Source organism: Panulirus ornatus, chromosome 8 (assembly GCF_036320965.1).
Source record: "Panulirus ornatus isolate Po-2019 chromosome 8, ASM3632096v1, whole genome shotgun sequence".
NCBI classification, from domain to species: Eukaryota; Metazoa; Arthropoda; class Malacostraca; order Decapoda; family Palinuridae; genus Panulirus; species Panulirus ornatus.
In genome coordinates this window covers 18202035-18216080 of record NC_092231.1, presented here as the reverse complement: position 1 = coordinate 18216080, position 14046 = coordinate 18202035, and the positions used below count along the sequence as shown (strand labels likewise).

At 42.8% G+C, this 14046-nt stretch overlaps 1 protein-coding gene across 4 annotated transcripts in view; it reads right to left on the bottom strand.

Moving 5' to 3' along the window:
- The window catches only part of LOC139749858 (uncharacterized), a 198267-nt gene that overhangs the window by 18109 nt on the left and 166112 nt on the right, over nucleotides 1-14046 (bottom strand). For all 4 annotated transcript variants that reach the window (XM_071664196.1, XM_071664192.1, XM_071664190.1 and 1 more), the window contains exon 2: nucleotides 3891-4062. The gene's annotated coding sequence lies outside the window, so the exon portion shown is untranslated. The remainder of the gene's footprint in view (nucleotides 1-3890; nucleotides 4063-14046) is intronic.

Here is a 14046-nt window from a genome sequence, read left to right as displayed (position 1 = left end):
TGCTCTATACCACCTGAAGAGTTAGAACAGTTTCCCAAATACCACTGTTATCGTAAGACTGAAATCCTTAAATCAATGTCAATCCCTCAGCAGTAGACAAGGTCTTCATGTTCAGAAGGCCACGAAATTGACCTCATCTACTCACAGGAAGCATCAACTACTACCATCAAGAACCTATCAACACGGTTGTGAAGTCTCTCGACTACCTGACGGTGTTCCAGTCAAACGCTGTATAACACTTCAGCAAGGTGGTCATCACAGAGATGTGGCAGAGTATTCCTGATACCTGCTGTGTACGCACTCATGGGCAGAGTGATAAGGGAGGGGGGGGTACCTAGTTCTGCTCTGTCACGGGGAAATGCTGTTCGTTCATCCGGCCACAGTGTAGGAATTCCTGAGGGTGTGTGCGCAATGTGGGTTCAGACCATACTGGAGGCTCATCCCTGCCACACTGCCCTCATCATTCCGTGTGTGTTCTACCACTCACCTTACCCACCCTATGTATACACATATATCTGTGAACAACCAAACTAATACTTTAGATTACATGATAATCGAGAACTGATGTGCATGATTAGTGTTGTGTTGTTGCCGAAATGCACACGAAAGACTTATAGGAACAGCTTCATTTATCACACACTGTGGACCTCCCCACACAGTCAGAACAATCATGAACCTTGTCTCGATCTCGGTAGATACGGATGACCAGTACCAACCCAACAAACGGTGCTTCTCATTGGCCGTATTAATAACACATCGATTTCTTGCCTCCTGACCCGTCCACAACCCAGCATCTGGGGCAGGATGTCAAACACACTTACAAGTAACATGTCGCTTCAGAAAGTGGACTGATCGATGTCCCTAGATTTAAGGGTCAAACATTAATACCCTAGAAAGTGAGTGGGATAGTTTCCTCAGGGCCGGCCATCAAGGAAGCTGACTATCGCTTCTTCCCCGAATATATATGCAAGACGACCAAGCTGCCGTGCACCGGCGACTGAAGACTAATGCACCAACGAAACCGGACCTTACACCACTATGCCACTAACCTGGTACTCATGTTAGAGAAATGGGTCGATGATTTGTGGGTGGCATGGCGAGTTTTTTCCCCCATTTGTAATCATTATATCAGGGATAGAGAAGGCCAAGCGGTCTGCAAATGTTGGAAAGTTCGGCCTCAGGTGTTGTGCAACGTCGTATTTCATCACGGTCAGTATATCTCTGCCTGTGGCGTTTGCTGAGGGGTATCCGAGGCCTGTGTGCCGAGCATTTAAATCACCGATGTTATGGACAGGTTCAGTCATCTGTAGGAAGGTTCAGTGAATCTGTAAGAAGGTTCAGTCATCTGTAGGAAGGTTCAGTCATCTGTAGGCAGGTTCAGTCATCTGTAGGAATGTTCAGTCATCTGTAGGAATGTTCAGTCATCTGTAGGCAGGTTCAGTCATCTGTAGGCAAGTTCAGTCATCTGTAGGAATGTTCAGTCATCTGTAGGCAGGTTCAGTCATCTGTAGGAATGTTCAGTCATCTGTAGGCAGGTTCAGTCATCTGTAGGCAGGTTCAGTCATCTGTAGGAAGGTTCGGTCATCTGTAGGCAGGTTCAGTCATCTATAGGAAGGTTCAGTCATCTGTAGGATCGTGTATTAATCTAGCGGCAAAATGGGATCACGCTCTTGACTGTATATGATGCCCGATGACTGGTGGATTACCGGTATACCTTCACAATTTGTTGGCTTCCGGTTGAATATTACAACACTGAGAGAGGCTCCAGTCGTCCATCAACAAACACAGTGAACAATCCGTAGATTATTTCTTCCTATAGTATCCTTCCACAAGCATCACACGACATACCTACACACACACACACACACACATAGACAGTATATAAACAGACAAACACACACGAGCATGCACGCACACGAATGCCATTGCATATGATACAGGAAATTAATTTCCTTACGATGTAACGAGCTGCGCTACAAACCATTATTGCTGGGCTTCCCGTCAGAGGTTATACCCTCATCATATCCCACCAGCTAGAGCGCCCCAGACCAGCGACCATCAACATCATACACACAGTCTAAGGGACGACAAGTCCAGCACCGCACGCGTGTGGTGTGTGTGTGTAACCCGTGTCCGGCCTCCTCCTCCTCAGGGTAGGGCGCCCCGCTCGTTAACTATAATCCACCAGCAAACTCCTCTGTCTTGCCCTCTGGCCGACAAGGTACAGTTAATGCTCTGCCACGCAGTCTCCCTCCTTCACGTCCTAACAAATGGGTATTTCCTGAATCTATTCTCAGGAAAATGATGCATTTTCTTGTATGAAATGCAGGACTTTTAGTGTTAATATTTTTGCCATTGACTGAGAAAGCATGAGCAAAACACCTATCTTCCAAGAATTAGGATATGATTATAGTCATCCGAGCTGAGGCAATTATGTCGGCATCGAAAAAGTTTTAAAAGCACAAACCGGAACCTCATAGACTTAAAAAATTGACCAGTTCCTGGGCTCTCTCGTTGCTGGCCGATTCGACGAGCCGAGAGCCACAGTCAGTGAGTGAGCGAGACATTCTCTTGCGCGAGATGCCAGTGTCTCAGAACAAATCCAAACAAAAGAGATTGTGGCACCATCCTACTCCCCTGTAATGTGCAGCACAACACATACCAGACTATGTCAAGACATAGGTGGGTCCTATCAATAGCCTGCCCATCGTAGATGTACTACGTTTTGTTACTTCATCAAGGCTGTTCGATACTTCAAGCTATTTACTGAACTGACGATTTTGTCCCAAGATTACGGCTATCGATTGAATTCCGTTGAATCGTTTTCTTGCAACAGTGGCATTAAAGTTTCCTTATATAATTTTGCCTCGGTTATATTCATAACTTTCAGGGGGTTCTTATTTTCAATGGTTCTGCCGTTCCCTCTCTCTTAACTTCGCTGTTCTTCTATTGCATTATCACCGAACACCTCGTCTTGATGTGTTGTCTTCACGGTGTTGTAAGTTTTGCCAGTCTAACCATTACACTTATTCCTAAGTAGTAAAAAACAAAAACTTCTTTCCAGATACGTTTCTCAGTTTTTAAGGATCTTACGTCAAGGATTCAGCATGTCTTTTTTTTTATTGTTAGTATTCTTATTGCATTTTCAGTTTCACATGTATTTACCAGTCCTAAGTAGCGTTCGTGACCGTGACGCATTCACGGGCGCCGCCCAGGGTCGAGCGCATAGGTATGAATCCTGGTTGTGGCAGTCGGCCCACAGTGTACCTAACTGTTCATCCACCCCGAGGGGTTTGTCGATAAAATGGGTACCTGGCTCAGGCTAAGATATATGTATAGCGTTATTGGGATGGTCTTGATTAGGGCATCAGTTGCCCGTGCCGTCCCAAAAAAATTAAAAAAATCTGGTTTCAAAAGTTTGTCACTGACCTGATGATAACGGTTTTGCATATAACTATCTCCCCTACGTGTCAGTCCACGATCTGTTAAAAGGAAAGACACATTTGCCAACACCACGAGGGTGTGAGAAGCCATTAATCAAGTTTTTCCCACAAACTGAACAGGGGGGAGAGCAGAGCTGGAACTACCATGTAGAGGACAACTCTATATCAGAGAGAGAGAGAGAGAGAGTATTCACAACGATTTCCATATCTCATACTCAGAAGTTTTCTTTTTCAACCCTTGGTATATATATATATATATATATATATATATATATATATATATATATATATATATATATATATATATATATATATATATATGCAAATTCAAGTCCAGATAGTTTGTGTAAGTTTTCCGAAATAAATCACCGAACAAGTTCCACAAATGTTAGTTGACATCTACATGTGCCTGTGACTGAATTGATTATACTATTGTTTGTCTCTTACCTTACCTCGAAAATCTCGATAGGCTGCAGAAGGTCCAGCCAGAACTTGCAGTTTCTTATTCTCACCCATTCACAGAAGCGTCACTTCCTCCCGCCTCTCCTCCTGTATCACTCCATCAGCCACAAAATGCTCCCACCTCGAACAGCGAAGACGCCTCACCCTCGAAGGCCACCTGAGACGCGAGAGAAACTTCTTAATCAGTCGAGGGAAAGTTAGTATACAAGTTAGAGTGTTCCCTGGCCGAACCCATTACAGTGTTAGGGGTCGGGATAACCTGAGCATTGAATTCAATATCTCTTATGGGATACTCACTCTAGCAGGTGAATATTAAGGTAGAAAGCAAGGTAAATAGACAAGCATATACATAAAAGTTATTCACACACACACACACACAGGCATAGGATAGGGTGTGTGTGTGCATACATACATCAGAGAAAAAGACATGGTATATATGTACGCTCTCCACGTAACAGACAAATAGTAATCACAGATGGTAATCACACACACACACTTTAAAAAAGTTCGATAATGAATCAGGAACAAATAGGAAACTTCTCATGAACCGCAAGTTGGACCACAGGGAGTAAGATAAAAGGTCTTTGCTAAGAGTCGTGCATCATGGGTTGATGGTGTGTCTGGGAGTGGAATTGAACTGATGGGTCAGATGAAATTATGCAAAACATGCTAAACTCAGCAAGTAATTTTTTTTTCTTACCTGTATGATGGACGCTCAAGTCAAGACCAAGAATCCACATCGAGTCCAGGCCTTAATTGTAATGTGAGGAGGGATGAATAAGAGGAGGAAAATACGTAAAAGAAAAGTGGGGGAACGGAAAACTCGCATTATAAAAAGGATCAGGTCATATATGTTTGGTATGAAATGAGGGGGTAGACAAAGATATCAAATCGGCCTACTCTTGAGAGGTTAACAACCACCAATAGTTATGTGACGCAGCAGCTTGCCGAGTAATGACGTGGTCTAAGCTTATGGTGGGAACACACAAGGAGTCAGTTTTCGGGATCAAAACCAAAGTAATACCTATAGAAAAGGGAAAGTGAATCATCATTGCGGCGTAGGGCAAGTGGGTCAAGTTGTGAGGTTAGCCTGGAAAAGTCGGAAACGGCTCGTGATGCAACTCCTAGTAAGTATGCGGATCTGGTACCTCTCCGGAAAAGAACAATTTACGGTAACTAAACAAGAGTCCCATTTTTTTAGAGGCAGACTTAGCTATTTGTGTAAAGTGAGGCTTTCTAAAATAGGTTAGACATTACAATGACACCAGGTATGTTCGTTGTGTTAAGTGATGGAAATACACCCATCAAAAGCAGATCAGAAAGTTATGGGGGACGGGGGTTTAGAGAGAGAGAGAGAGAGAGAGAGAGAGAGAGGGAGGGAGGGAGAGAGAGACCGAAACTGGATTCTAGAAGCTTTAAACTTAACTGGATTTCGTGTACCCCACTGTGACATTCTTTCCAAGCCTGAGTTTATAACGGAAGACGTGTCGAGACGAGATGTAGAGTGCGAGCGAGATGAAGTAAATCTGTGGGAAATGGAAGAATGTACGTAGTGTTGAGTCATCGGCATAGTGTATTTTGTCATCTGTTGAAGAAAAGAAATCGTTGATAAAAAGAAGGAAGAGTGTAGAAGACAAGCCAAAACCCTGAGGGACACCGTCATTGATACAGAAATGGCAAGAGTAATGTTAACCCATCAACAGCCCTAGAGATTACATCGACCGAGAAGGAGCTAGATATAAGGGAAGAAAAAGAAGTAGGGAAGCCAAAAGAGCAAAATTGAGAGATGAAATCCCAATACTCTACCTTCTCTGAAGCTTTTTATATCTCAAGAGCTACTATAAAATTGCTGCTACACACGATTTTCCAAAATCTTATAGAGATGATGACGTTAGTAAGATAAGAAAGGATATTAGATCTTGTGTTGCGAACACCAAGCTGATGAGATTCAGGATGTTTGAGGCTATGGGAGATAAGGAAGTATTCAAACACTTTGGAAATGGTAGAATCCAAAGAAACAAGACGTTATGTGGAGGCGTTCCAGCAGTGGGATGGGATGTACTAATGTAAGTTTTCACGAAGAAAGAAAAGTTTGGATTGTAAACGGAAGCGAAGCAAACTAGCAAGCACAGGTGCAAGTTTGGAAGTGCCCTCTTCTAGCTATCTTGTCCCTTGTTCGACTCTGCCAAGCAGCAGTTTCATCACCAGCTTCTTGTGCTCTTGTGGTTATCACTCCCTAACACAAGCTTGTCTGGCTGCAGTGTCTGTGTACGTTTCTTGCGATTTTCTTTGTATAATCCTCCAGGCCAGTTTTGACTTCCGTGAATACGATGACTTTAAAACTCACTTGGGCACAGCACATTCTGGATCCGTTTTTCACCTCATATCCATCGCGCTGTACGTACTTAATCTCGCCCCAAGTCTTCTATCTGGTCACCAGTATAGCTTCCGTATGGTAAGATCCACTGGTGGAACTTTTTCCAATCTTCCTACTGTCTCGTCATCATCCATGAAAGATTTTGACATGGTGTGGCATTGGGGTCTCATCTCTAAGCTCCCTTCTTTTGTCTACCTTCCCTCACTTTGCTCCCTTATATCTAACTTCCTCACTATTGTTGTTGCTGAATCAGCCTTTACACCTTTCTCCATCAGTACCGGTGTCCATCAAGGCTCTGTCCTGTCTCCGACATCTTTTCTTCTTTTTATCAACGATTTCTTCTCTTCTATGAATAAACAAATAAACTAATACGCTGACGACTCCACCTCCTTCAATTACGCTCCCTCTTCTCTCACTCAATCTGGATCTCGTCTCAACACAACGTCCTCAATGAGATTGGACAGGATTTCCCAGTGTCTGCCCATCATTCTATTGAAAATTCTTCACAACTTTCCTGTCTCCTTCAGCGGTTCAGTAATTCCTCCTCAGTAAACTCAGTAAACATAATTTGGTGTTATTGTAACATCGACACTTTCGTGGAAACTGCCCAATACTGAAATAGCTAAGTCTCCCCTTAAGAAAAAGGAAGTTATGTTCAAATGTCGGAATTCCTTTTCTTCTAAACAGTTGCCCCGTTTATACAGTGGATTGATCCGTCCTTGTATGGAGTACTGCTCTCACATCTCGGGTGGTTCTACACCTGCACCCTTACTTGAGAGTAGAGTCTACAGCTCACATGCTTCTTGCTCCAAACCATCGCTTCTCAAACTTTGGCTCAGATCAGCCTAGTGACAAAAGGCTGGTTAGATACAGGAAAAACAGCCCGGCAGATAAAGCCCGTCTTTTATCACTGCTATCCATCCATAACTGTTACATCACACTCATATTGCACAGCATCCAGAATGAATCAAAAGGATTATGTCGTTTGGGGAGAGAACAGCGTAAGTCTTCGTAAAGCGGTAATATTGAAATTATACCGCACGACTTCTTATGTAAGAGAAAGTAATCTGATACAAGACACTTTCACTTTCTCTTGATGGATGATAAAGATAAGTTGCGTGCACAGTTCCTCCTCTGCTGTGTTCAATACTTTATATAATAAACGAGAGTTTCCCCGGTTTAAAACAACACTTACAACTGAAGGACTCCTGTGAAAATATTCCTGAGACATATCGAGAACACATTACGAAAACAGACTATTGGAACAGCAGGAAATGTATTATCTGCAGAGTTACCGATATGCAAATGATGCGAACATAACTTGGAGTAAGTGCCTCAAGGTTTACTCTTAAAACAATAGTCTGAGAACAAAGTTTTGACTTTATAGGTTGATACACGTAATTTGCATTATAACTTTTTTTCTTTTCACATGTTAGATAAAACGATTATGGCAGATCGTCGAGTTACTCTGGTGAACTACTGACGGTTCGTGGAACTCTTCAGAAGGAAGGGGAAGGGATGATACAGATCAACAGATAGATAATCACATAGATAGGGAGGGAGAGAGAGAACTGGAGTCGGATGAACTAGACTGATAGATAGTTAGATTGACAGATAGGAAAACAAATGAATACACAAATAAAACATTTTCTTTTAACAAATCCCATTACCAGCCTGAGCTTCAAACATTTACTGGTAAGCTTGCCATGCATGTGGCACAGTCTTTAACCCTATTAAAACAGAAATATGAAATAACACGTTTGATCTGACAGCCATACATTAGATTACACCAGCAGCAGCACACGTTGAATACTCCAGGATTATGTAAGGACATGTTTCGTGCCGCTTATCAATCAGGAATTTTGTTCACTGTGGTAATGTGCTAAACGAGGTTTTTGATGACAAAGACGCGTGCGATTTTGATGGTAAGCTTCAGGTTATCTTTAGTAAAGTTCACAACCAGTCTCAAACATTAGGTAACCGCGGTATATACAGACAACAGAGGATCTTACTGTATCGCATTCATTAAGAAACAGATTTGTCATAAGGACTTGAAAGTATCTGTCGGGAGAAGAAATTCCCTATATCTCGAAAATATAGATTTCAGGAACTACATTGTCCTTGGAAAAGGGAGTAGTATGAAGAAATGGAAGGAGAGACCGAGTGCAGAATGGCAAAAGGTAGTAGTAAACACAGTTAGGGGAATGGATGAGGAACAGGAGGTATTTAGGGAAGCGGTGCAAGTATGTGCGTGGGAAGCCTGTGGTATGCCTAAGGTTGGATGTGGGCAGATTAGAAGGGGTAGTATATGTGGGATGATGAAGTTAACGTGTTAGTGAAAGAGAAAAGAGGGTGAATGGGCGGTACTTATAGCGAAGGAGTACAAACGACTGGAAGATGTATAGCAGAAAGCGAGTATCAGTAAATTCGAAGGAGAATAAGATGTTTGGGAAGGAGATTAAAAGTGTGCGAGCAACATAAGAACAAATGGGAAAATCAGTGATGGGGGCAAATGTGGAAGTGGTAATCGGTAGTGATGAAGTGAGGAGGGGGTGGAGTTAGTAATATGAAGGACTGTTAATTGTCTTTAATAATACAATCAGTATATTTGGGCTGTGGAATGAATGAGGCAAGACTTCGAGTTAGGCAATCTTCGAGTTGTCATCGCTGATACAATATCTGTAAGAGGAAGGAAATGGCCTGTCAGGTGTTGCATGATCTAGCCTGAGGAGGGGGCTAACAATCAAACATCTCTCGAAAGGATAAGCACAAATGTCATCCGTAAAAGAGAGAGAAACAACAGTGAGACAGAGAGAAAAGGACTCAAAATGAAAAGTTAAGAGAGAGGAAGCTGTAAGGCCAACGTTAACCTATATGAAATTCTGAGTAGAACATTGGCTTTGAAAGAACGTTAAGCTGTGTAACCAGTGCTCATACAGTATAGGCATGACCTTCAGTTTCATCGTACGTCGGCTGCTCTGGAAAAAAATATTTCGAATTCTCATCAAAATTTCCAATCAACCATATCCATGTCAGTGTAGTTCCTACGAGGGATTGGAAGTTAAAGTAATGCCAGATATATTGTTGAGATATGGAATTACGGAAATCGTATAAGAAATTACTTAGCCACACTAGATGTTGAAATCAGTTCAGCTGACGAGATATTATCTGCTCTACCGAGAGCTTTTGTCCAGTTGTGTATGATGTAAACTGATCGAATTAAGACAAGGGGAAGAACGCGCGAATGAGGAAAGTTAGTATTTGAAACATGTAGTTGAATGTAGAGCTGCGTCGTGAGCATAAAGACAAATAAACTTCTTACTCGAGGGATTATTGAGAGGAGTATAAGGATATAAACAAAGTCTCAGACACACCACTGACCACAGGAAGGGATGAATTCAATCATGAAGAATGACACCATTAGAGTCAATAGAAAGAAATTTAGAAATTTAACATAAAGAGTAAGAGTGGAAAGTCTTACGCATTGAAGACTTAAGCTGGAGTCTATCAGAAGCTTTCGAAATGTCAAGAGGCACAACAGATGGTTTCTCAGAGTCCCTGAGGGAAGGAACACTACATAGAGCATCCAACTGCCTTTCTACATCTTTATGTCCCTTCAGAAACCTCTCAGCAACATCAGTCCTCGCTGGCAGCACTCTCCACGGCCTTTACTCACACACACCATCCGGTAGCTACGCTCTCACTTGTCTTTGTCTTCATGACAGACATTTCCGCACACATCACTCCCAGGTTTCTTCCTACACCCTCCTGTTCAACTTTGATTCCGTAACGTTACAGAAACAATACCCAACGCTCACGACCTGTCCGCTCAGAATGGCATCTCTGCTCCACAATACACCATCGAGAGCACTAAAAGTTAAGTAGGATCTCCCGGGTTGTTGAAGCGACCTCATTAAAAGCCTGAAAAGACGACATTGGTACCAAGCCCATTACTGGTGGAGTCAAGGGGGCTAATTCACCAGTGTCCTAATTATCCATTAACCCTCAGGTACCAAATTAGAGAACTCTACAGAAATACATCCCTCTAAGGGGGAAGGTATGAGGAGGGCTGATCGTTATGAGAAGCCAACCTTCGGTTGCCGTTGGTAAATACGACAGTTAGGCTGCAGGAACGTAAAACTTCATCGCAAGGACCTTCCCTTTTAACGTCAACGGGCAGCGGATGCCTTTTTCCAGTTTGCTCGTGAATAACTCCACTAATTCCCTTAAAATTCTCGTAAGAAAAAAAAAAAATGCCCTGGACTAATGCTATGACCTCATTCAGTCTCTCACTACGGCCTTCCCCACTTTCCCTAGTTATCAGCTCCCTGGTCTACACCCGACGTAATACCTGATATCCAAACCTCCATCATATTCTTTTGGAGATGACGCGGTGGAAATTCAACAGCTGAAGATAATGACTTAAGAGGAAAACTGAGTTTGAGATTTAATATTCGCCCTAGATGAAAAAAGAGAGAGAGAGAGAGAGAGGATCATGTCTTGAGTTCTATTAGTTCTACTATGCATCTGTTACTAGTTGGATGATGTTTTATCCTCATTAAAGGTAATTCAGAACGACACCTATGCTTGATATTCCTGTCTTCTCTGAGGTGCTGGCGGGGATGTTACCTTTCTCTCGCTTCATCTCGTGTCTTTTGTTTGTTGCCAGCCGACTGTATTCTTTGACTCTATCCCGCTTATCTCTTGATCTATCCCTTTTGATGAGTACCGTATTGAAATCCACCTTTTTTTTCTCTCTCTCTCTTTGCCTGCCAAATTACCTGCTTGCTAGATAACTGTAAATCAAACGTAACAATAGGAAATAATCTGTCGTCCTCATAAGTCTCGATTACAACCATGAATTCTGCGCTGTTCCCCTCTCTTTCATCACAGAATGGTGTCGTGCGCTTCTGCAGCCTAGAGTTCGCTAATCTCTAACTTTGTTGCTGTACGCTTTATGGATAAATCCATCAGTGTTGATTCGTTAGCCTCTGTGCCTTTGGCTTTCTCTATAATCTCCCGTTTTGCCAACAAGCACTGATCCTGTGTATGCTGCACGTGTTTGTTTGTGTGTATGTGTGTGTGTGTGTGTGTGTGTGTGTGTGTGTGTGTGTGTGTGTGTGTCGGTGAGGCGGGATGGGGTGATACCAGAGCGTGGGTAAGACGGTTTATGCAGGCGTGAAAAATTGTTATTAGAAAGGAAATCTTATGGAAAAAGAATATGATATGATTGAGAATGTGGAGGAGGAATGAGGTTGGTATAAACGCATATTTGGAGAGACAGACAGACATACAGATGGGCTGACTGAGACAGACAGACTGACAGTAGAAGTGTGGAAAGAATGAGTAAGATTCGAAGGAGACTTTGTCTGCAGTGACTGCAATTTATGAAGAGCGAGTTTGAGAAGAGAGGATGTCGAAGGGAGACAGAACTGGGAAGAAAATTTGATTTAGAGCGAGAATGAATGTGTATGAAAGTTACTTGTAATAGAGTATGAACTTACCTACTTACGAGTACTTACGACGAGATCTTGCCAAAAGGCAGAGCCTAGCTTGTAGCGCTCACCGCAGAAAAGTGTAGAGTTATGAAGAACGAGTCATTGGAAGATATGTACAGCCAGTGTTATGTGCGAGATGAAGAGATGGCGTGTTTGTGCACTAAAAGCCAGCAGCCCACTTATGAGCGAGGCAGAGACAAGACGGTTACCTGGGCCTATGCTACCCCAACCGACAACCATGCTGGCAGCACCGGTAATGTACCTCCCTGGTCGATGGCTGTCTACCTCCTACCAGATGTACAGAAAGTCACGGCGAGTATGAGAGATGCTTAGTAATTGAACTGGAGTGAGTGTGGAAGGAGAGTGTTGGTAGAGGAGGACGCCACAGAGAGAGAGAGAGAGAGAGAGAGAGAGAGAGAGAGAGAGAGAGAGAGAGAGAGAGAGAGAGCAAATGAAAGTCTTGAACAACCCATTCCCAGTACATGCTCATTTAGCATAGTCAGAGGCAACAAGACTAAACAAATTCGAAAAGGACTGGATAATACGAACAAACAAACAAATTTCCTATAGTGTGGGGAAGGAAGAGTAAGATCCAGCGATGTAATCATGGTAGGTAACTAAGATAGCGCAGAAGGAGACCTACAGAATCCTGGGTCACACACTAACATCAAGAGGTTTGTTAACGGATGATATTAACAAGAGATCCGCACGACAGGAAAGAGGCAATGCCCAGTCTGTACAGATTCTGGCACCTTACAGACAACCAAAGATTACACCTGGTCAGAGTCATGATAATGCCTCTCCTAACCTATTCACTTGTACCAGTATTCCTCGCCTTCAACTCGCACATGCTACAAATTGAGTCTCTACGCTGTGTCACAGATAAGAAATACCCCCTACCGTGAAAACACCGTAGAAAAATGCAGGTGACTGAAGATTAAACCAGTCAGTTCATACCTGAGAGAAGCAGCCGGGAAAGTGTGGCAGAGACATGAAGTCAACAATGATACAAACCACGGACAAAACCACGACCTCGAGAACACTACGAACACGGAACAACATGGTTCATCGAGGCACACAGAGAGACTCCAGTGTTTAGCTTGGCTTTACGAATACCCTTTTATAAACCAGAACAATACAACTACATATATATACTCCCAGTCTGCCTGGGGTATATAGTTAAGTGGCCAAAAACACGCTTCCAGATCACCAACATACATCAGAAACTTATACACACACACCTGTAAAAACATACACTTCTCTTCCATTTGAAGCTATCCCCTCCCTGTCTCACCTATTCCTCTCCTTTAACCACTCTATCAAAAAAGAAAAAAAAGAAGAGGCAGGTTATAGAAAATAGTGCCTACAAACGAGAAGTGAGCACAGGGATAGTTGGTGTGGAAGTGGAATGAGTGTGAGAGGAGACAGAATGAGGAGAGCGTGAGTGTAGAGGAAAGGTGGATATGGGAGACCGAGAAGGTAGGATATGGAAGGATAATGGCATATGTTCGACTGTATGGCTGACAGGGACAATTTTAGGTATGCCTAAGATTCAAATCATGTTAGAAATTCGTTTTTGGCTGATATCTCCCCTGCACCTAGGCCGGACACAGGCTATCTTACCTCCGCATAATCATCTTATTCACTGTAAGAAATCATTCGTACCACAATGTTCCACTCGGTGATGTATATCTGAACTTGTATGATTTTCTCTATTAAAAGGCCTATCATACTGCATCTTCCTCATCCTGCCTAATATCCGTCTGTATCGACATCAAATGGCCAGTTTCCTAATCTGCCGGCCACCAGCAGGTAATCACACACACACATATATATATATATATATATATATATATATATATATATATATATATATATATATATATATATATATATATATATATATATATATATTTCTTCCCTGCCCGGGGAACTAATATGGTGCCGGAGTTTATTCTACCACCTTATGATGGAGCGGAGGAGGACCATGCAAGCGGCCGGCCGTCTCAGAGCTCCCCAATACCAGCCTCATATTACGTTCGCCCTCTATTGGACTCCGTCAAAGGCAGGATCAGCCGCCACCTGGGTCAACAACAGCATTTTTTTTTTCTTTTATTCTGTTCTGAAGCTGTAATACCACGCAGGCTGGTCCATGGGTGGTATTCTCCACACACACTAGTGGAGCTGGAGGGCTGTAGACCTGCGGTATTAAGTTGGTTCGGAATGGGTTAGGTTTTCTTCAGGAAAATGATGGCAGGTGTGTTAC